Below are 8,504 nucleotides of genomic sequence, written 5' to 3' on the forward strand. Positions count from 1 at the left end.
GTTTCAGAAATTAATAGTTTTCTGTTTTGATTATCGAATGAAAATTTATTTAAAAGTTTGTTTTACCTATTTGTAAATCAAAATATTAAATGAATTGAAATCAAAATGATTGGGACGTGCATAATTAAAGTTTTGTATAGAAGATATGAAACTGTTAGAAGTAAAATTGGACGAAAGTTAATTTGATGAGTTAATGTGATTAACCTAAATATTACATAAAATACTTATGTAATCAACCAATTAAATTTATTTAATTGAGTCTATGCGTGTTTGGAGTTATGGACATATTTGGACTCTCTTTTAGTCTTTTGGTATTTTTGAAATAGGGCATGTGTGTCCTGCCTTTCTACTATCTATTGTAATTTCTCCTCTCATCTAAATCCCTTCAATTTAATTGAAGTTTTCTTTAGTAGTATAGAAATTAATATGTAATTTCAAGGCGCCATGGAGAAGACGGAGGACCTAAAGAGAAATATGTAATAGTTAGTATTTCCTTAGGTTTGGCCTTTTATTCTGTCTCTGGCTCGACGGAATAATTTAGATGATATGTCCATAACGCCAATGTATGTGTCTGATGTATGCTAAAGCAAATCAAGACTAAGTTAGATTATGAGACCTAAAATAAAATCCCTCATTAAAAGTTAAGAAAATAAGCAAGTTATTAAAATCGGTTGTCCCTCCCTAATATTATAATTCAGCTGGCAGTACTGAGGGCCTTTGGGTTGTTGAGTAAACTCAAGCTCGGGGTCTTATGGCAACACCTGAATTATCGAAAATCATTTTTCATGAATATGGGGTAATACTTAAATTAGATTATGATAATTGGATGAGTAAACTCATGTTTTCATAAACTAATGGGCAATACGGTTGGGATTAATATGAATAGCATATTAGTTACTAATGTGGTTAGTAACCCAATAAACTAGGAATCACATTAAAGATGTGATTGATTACATGAATCTACCTAACGAATGAGACTAGCTTGTTGAGTAAACTCAAGGCAAAATCTCAGGAGTTAGGATCCTAGCTCACTAAAGGATTTGTGAAATTCTTCGAATTAATATGGAGGGCTATTAATTTGGCAAAATAGTGGGAGCAATCTAAAATAAACAAAAGGCCTATAATTTTAGATTGATATATTAAAGCAAAATGAATAACGTACGTTTACTCTTTCTCACTCTCAAGTTTTAAATTAAAACACTCCTAAAATCATGACTAACACCAATCTGCAAAATATACTTACCGATAACAAGTTGAACAGTTCAAACTTCACCGACTGGTATCGCAACCTCAAAATCGTTTTGAAGTTCGATAAGATAGGGTATGTACTTGATACAACGATACCCCTATCCCTGCTGATGATGCTCCCATCGAGGAAATTGATGCTTACCAGAAGCACAAGGCTGATGACGATCATGTCGGATGCATCATACTTGCATCGATGACACCGGAATTACAAAGGCAACATGAGGAAATGGATGCCTATTCCATCATCATGCACCTAAAGGAATTGTTTGGGAAACAGACCAGGTGGGAACGCTACGAGATATCCAAGTTGTTATATCGTTGCAGGATGCAAGAGGGCACATCTGTGATGACATATTGTGTCAAGATGATTGGCTATATTACCAAACTTTCTAGTATTGGATTCGCGATGGATAATGAACTAAGCATAGACTTAATTCTTCAATCCCTCCCAAAGAGTTATTCATAGTTCATCATGAACTACCAGATGAATGACTTGCAAACCTCTCTTGAAGAGCTTGCAAATAAGCTCAAGTCAGTTGAGCCCAATATGAAGGACGACAAGGCAATACCGGCTCTTGTCATAGAGGGATCAAAGAAGTGGAAGGGGAATTTTCCCAATCCTAAACATCCCAAGAAAGGCAAGAGGGCCATGCCCACTAGAGCTAAGGGAAAGGAAGTGAAGAAGCCCAAAGGAGAGTGCCACTTCTGTGGTGAAGACGGGCATTGGAAAAGAAACTGTTGGTGTACTAGCCTTCCTCAAAAGGGGAAGAAGTCGGGACTTCAACATCTGGTATGTTTTATATTGAAATTTCACAGTCTGAATCTTTTGGTACTTGATACCGGATGCAGCCTAAGGATATTCCAGGAATATCTAGAAATATTATTTCTATTAGCCGTCTTGTTGACGACGACTTTCATATTTCAAAAAAAGACAAGCATTGCGATTTCTATAGGGATGGGATTTTCTATTTTTCAGGAATATCACAAAATGGGATTTATGTGCTAGATGACAAAATTTCTGTTTTCGCAATTGATACCAAAAGACATAAGATAGATAATTCAACTTACTTGTGGCATTGTCGTTTAGGCCATATAAACAAAAGACGCATGCTTAAGCTACATCAAGATGGGCTTATAAATTCAATTGATCCTGAATCATTGGAAACATGCGAATCATGTTTAAAAGGTAAAATGACAAAGACACCCTTTAGCAATAAAGGTGAGCGTGTATCAGACACTCTAGGACTTATTCATTCAGATGTATGCGGTCCTATGTCAGTCCAAGCAAGAGGAGGAACCGTACCTTACTAGATATGGTACGATCCATGATGAGCATAGCATTACTTCCAAAGATATTATGGGGCTATGCCTTAGAAACCGCCCTCTTCACCCTAAATCGAGTACCAACTAAATCCGCTAATTCCACACCATATGAATTGTTCGTTGGTAGGAAACCCGTGTTCACATTCATGAGAGTATGGGGTTGTTCAGCATTTGTCAAACGCATTGCGTCCGACAAACTAGATTCTAAATCTGATAAATGTTTCTTCATTGGATACCCTAAGGAAACTATGGGATATTACTTCTATCATCCAGATGATCAGAAAGTAATAGTATCCAAGCACGCAACCTTCTTAGAAAAAGAGTTTCTCGAAGACACAGAAAAGGGAAGCATAATTAAACTTGATGAAGTTCAAGAACAAGAAACACCAACTGAAACAACAGAAGCGGTTGAGGAACCCGATGTAGTCCCATTAGATAAGACTCAAGTACCACCACTTCGTAGATCACAAAGAGTTCGTGAACTCCCTATTAGATATGGTTTTCTAGTGGGAGATGATGATGAGGTTCCCGTGTTAGACGACAAACCCGAAAACTATGAAGAGGCTCTTAACAGTCCAGATTCTAAAGCATGGCTCGAAGCCATGGATTCTGAGATGGATTCCATGTACACCAACCAAGTGTGGACTTTGGTTGATCCACCCGAAGGGATAAAACCCATTGGGTGCAGGTGGATCTTCAAAAGGAAGACTGACATGGATGGAAAGGTTAGCACCTACAAAGATGGGTTAGTAGCGAAAGGATATCGTTAGAAGCAAGGAATTGATTATGACGAAACTTTCTCTCCTGTGGCTATGTCCAAATCAATCAAAATAATGCTTGCTGTTGCCGCTCACTACGATTACGAGATTTGGCAAATGGATGTGAAAACAGCTTTCCTAAACGGAAACCTGCTTGAGGATGTGTATATGATGCAACCTGAAGGTTTCATATCAAAGGATGCAAACAAGGTTTGCAAACTTCAGAGATCCATTTATGGACTCAAGCAAGCATCAAGAAGCTGGAACAAGCGTTTTGACGAAACCATAAAACAATTTGGTTTCGAACAAAATTGCGAAGAAGCTTGCATTTACAAGAAACCAAGTGGGAGCTCTGTAACATTTCTGATATTATATGTGGACGATGTATTATTAATGGGAAATGACGTAGCTCTACTATAGTCGGTTAAAGTATGGTTATCAGGTAACTTCTCCATGAAAGACCTTGGTGAAGCAGCTTATATACTTGGTATAAAGATCTACAAAGATAGATCAAGAAGACTGCTTGGTTTTTCACAAGCTACATACATTAAAAGGGTGCTAAAGCGGTTTAACATGCTTGAATCGAAACGAGGTAACTTACCCATGATACATGGATTAAAGTTAAACAATCATCAATGTCCTAAAACCAAAGATGATAAGAAGCGCCTGGCTGTAATCCCGTACGCCAGCGTAATCGGTTCGATTATGTATGCCATGCTTTACACTAGACCTGATGTAGCGTTCGCGTTAAGTATAACGAGTCATTACCAAGATAATCCGGGAGACGAGTACTGGAATGCCGTCAAAAAACATTCTTAAGTACTTGAGAAGAACTAAAGACATGTTCCTAGTGTACGGGGAAGGGGATCTGAAAATAGAAGGATTTTCAGATGCCAGTCATCTCACAGATGAGAACGATTTTAGATCCCAATCAGGATACCTGTTTATCTTGAATGGGGGCGCGGTCGGTTGGAAGAGTTCCAAGCAGGGAAGCATAGCTTTCTCTACGACCGAGTCAGAGTACATCGCTGCTGCGGAAGCAGCAAAAGAAGCGGTTTGGATTAAAGAGTTCATTACTGAACTTGGTGTGGTGCCTGACATTGTAAATCCCATTACATTGTACTGTGATAACAATGGAGCCATTGCATAAGCAAAGGAACCACGGTCTCATAATACATCCAAACATTACCTAAAGCGATACCACATTATAAGAGAAATTGTGGGAAGAGGAGATGTGAGAATAGAAAGAGTGCCTACAGAGGACAACGTTGCAGATCCGTTGACAAAGCCCTTAACCCAGAAAGTACATGATCGTCATCTAACTTCAACTGGGATAAGTTATAGAAACAATTGGCTTTAGTCCAAGTGGGAGTATGTTGGGGTTTAGTGTCCTATAGACAATTGTTCTAGGATACAAACTTAATGTAAATGAAGTGTTCTTTATATCATTTGTTTTAATGAGATATATGTTTTATAACTATATAAAGGCAATCCCTTTTAAAGAACTAAATAAAGTCTAATAAAAGGAAATCCGTTAGTTTGTTTAAAGTGATTATAAAGTGTTCATACAAGCATGAAGTGACACGAAACTTTATAATAAACTAATAAACTTAAAACCACCCCAAGTCAAGTAATATGTTTAGGATTGACATATCACTATTGAGACTTGCATGTAACAATGTCTTCTGTCCGACAGAAAGCTGATCTCACAAGCTTCATATATATAGATATCTGGACAGTTACATGGATCCGATGAAAAGTAGTTCATTAGGATTGGGGACCCGACTTGAGATAACAGGATGGGTAGATTCATCCTTGTCACCTGTTCATCTCATTGGTATTAATAGGTATAAATAATCCTCAGACTCAAAGGAATGTTAATTGGTATTCTGGATTACGGAATGTGACGCTTTGATCTTATTGTAACACGATCCTTAACAGAGATGACTCTAGGGTGTGAACAGCAGACGTTGGGTATCACAGGAAGTAATTGCGGGATCGTTATACATTGGATTGAGCATTTATCACTCCCGATAAATGGGAGATATGTCCATGGATCGCTTGTGGAAGACTTGACTCTAAATCCTTGCAAGGTGATAGCTTAAGATTGAAATGCGGATTTCTCTTAACCTATCTAATTGGAGTTGACTCGGCCAGAACAAGTAAAACGAACGTCTCGCTATATGTGACTTGACATTATCCATAGTCATAAGATTCAGTTCAAGGACGTAGTTGATAAAGGATCGAATTATACCGTAACTAATACGGAAAGGTCAACGACAGAATCAACATGTCTTCTTATAGCTCTGGGGGAATGATTACGGACTTGCTAATCACATACTTTGTACATCATTCTGTTATGCAAAGATTAAATATAATTCTTTAAAAATTAATTTAATAGTTGCATACGGCTATAAGCAATAAGAACCTAATGGGTCACACATAAGACTTGGAACCCAAAAGAGAAACAGATGTTAATTAATTGACGGAAGCCCGACTAAGCCCAATAGGGCCCAGTTAAGGAGGGGGGCGATTTTATGTATGCTAGATACATAAGTAATTAATTTGATTTTATTAATTCTAATTAGATTAGGATTATGAATTAAATTAATTAAAGGATAAATAAGTTAGGAGTTTTAATTAGATTAAATTACTCCCATTATTATCCAATAAGGTTATTATTATTATCTTTTATATTTAGATATATTAATAGATAATAATTAAGAATTCTATTCCGAATTAAATTCTTATTCAGTAACTTAATTCTATCTAACTAGGGTTTAGATACAAGAGAATATAAATACCCCCTACCTTGTCATTTTCGAAAAACACTAGTCTCTCCCGCAGACTGAGAATTTCGACCACTACAGTAGAGGACGGAATTCCACCGATTGCTTCCGAGTCAATTGATTTCATCTCTTTCTTTTTCTCCTTGATCTTGTGTTGATTAATTAGAGGCAATCTATTTTGGTTGCTATTCATTGGTTGATTTCTAATTGTTTGCTTGTTCGTTTTGTTGTGTTCATGAAAGAAGAAAAATAAACAAAAGGGAGAAATTCGTTCTAGTCCCTCCTACATCAGGTCAGTTCACGATTTCGCGGATTCCCGGAGATTGAACTGTCGGATCGCCGTGATTTTTGGACAGGAGCTTCTAGACATATTCTTCCACGTTTCCACCGTTGGGATTGTCGTTCGGAGATCTGGAAGGTCCGTTCGGGTAGGGGCAGATTGGTAGACAGTTTCCATCTCTTTTGAAGTTGTGGGCACTTCGTTTGCAACAGTAGATTGAACTCCAAAAGGTTTTTCCTTCTATCCCTCTTTATATGAAATAACGATTAACGGATCTTGGGTTAATGGAAATAGGTTAAAATTTTTATATTTCCGCTGCTATACATTTGCCTATTTTCCTTCAACTTTTTCACCTCAGCCTTGTAATTTTTTGTTTCTCCAAATCATGATTTCTTAATTTCTGTTTAACAGAAGGAGCATCCTTCTAAATGTTTAAAGAATGCATCATAAGGTTCAGAGATATTCTAGTGATATCCATGGGAGACCAGGTGAACGCCTGAACATTTGTCTTCAAAGTTGAAATGATATAAGCTTCCGGCTAGGGCTGTAAATGAACAGAGCTGCTCATGAGCGCCTCGGTGATCGGCTCGATAAAAGCTCGACTCGACTCGGCTCGATTTGTAAACGAGCCGCTCGTGAACACGATTTACTAGCTCGGTTCGTAAATGAGCCAAGCTTGAGCAGACCAAAGCTCGGCTCGAATGCTCGTGAACAGGCTCGATTAGAACATTTATGAACAAATTTTAGTTTTGTAGAAAACTATATAGTTTTGTGTTAGTTTACAAATATCTAAACTTAATATTATTTCATTTGCTGTTAGATGAGTTCATTCATAAACATAATAAATGAGTAATAGATGAACTATTTGTAAGCATCTTGTTTATTTATTCACGAACTTTGCTTGTGAGCTTGTTTATGTACACAATTAAAGAGTTATTTACGAGCAAACTTCACAAATATAATTAACAATTTACTCACAAACAATTCATGGTTATATAATTTTCTTAATGAACCAAGTCCAAAAGAGGATTTTAGGCTTGAAACAAGCTCGAAGCTCGGCTCAAGCTCGTTGAGCAAGCCAAAGCTCGGCTCGGCTCGGGCTCGGCTCGTTAATTTTATAGCAAGCTCGGCTCGGGCTCGATCTCGTTAATTTTATAACAAGCCGAGCTTGAACAGGACAAAGCTCGGCTCGGCTCGGCTCGATTACAGCCCTACTTCCGGCTGCTCTGAGATTTTAGAAGCAACCTTGATAGATTTCCCTTCAGCCAACCAAACAGTCTCTAATTCCCCAACTAGTTTGGTTCGCTCCCTTTCTTCTTCTATAGGGTCTTATGCGGGCTTCATGTTCAAAGACGCAAGATAAGTTTCTTGAGTAACAATTTGATTCCCTTAAGCTATTGCCATGCCTTCCTTCATTGGAATCTTCCATGCTAAGTGATGTATAGATAAAGCACCTGCAGATTCAGCTAGTTGAGGATGTCTTATTATGACATTATAAGGCAACATAGAATTAATTACCAGGAATTCAGCTTTGGAATGCCATTTGACTGGATCGCCACCAATAAAAACAACCATCTATGTACTACCACGGATGGGTACCAAATGCCCTGATATCCCCACCAATGGTGATAGAGTTGGAATAAGCCTTTCATGATCTAGACGTAATGCTTCGTATGCATGTGGACTTTGTATTCTTCTAACAAAATCCCAATGACCAAAGCATCGTTATGTGCTTGTCGAGTGAAGTTGCCAAAAGAAAACTCAAGTCTTGATTCAGTTATTCTTTCTTAGTCTCTATGTACTCTACGCCTTTTGCTGAGCGATCCTCCTTTGATCCTCCAGTAATGACATTGATGACCCCTCTAGGAGCCCTTTCCTCATGATGTTTTCCTTTTGAATCTTTAGATTTGATTGCATTCTGTAAGAATTTATCCAGCTTACCCGCTTCGTCCATCTTGTTTAGTTCAGATGCTAATTGCCTGCAATCCTCTGTATCATGACCCTCACTCTTGTGGAACTTACAATATAGGTCGTTATGCCTTTGGCTTAAAGACTTCAGTTTGGGAGGATATTGAATATGTCTTCTATTAAATTCCACCTAGTAAA

This window comes from Euphorbia lathyris, chromosome 1 (genome assembly GCF_963576675.1).
Source record: "Euphorbia lathyris chromosome 1, ddEupLath1.1, whole genome shotgun sequence".
Lineage (NCBI taxonomy): Eukaryota > Viridiplantae > Streptophyta > Magnoliopsida > Malpighiales > Euphorbiaceae > Euphorbia > Euphorbia lathyris.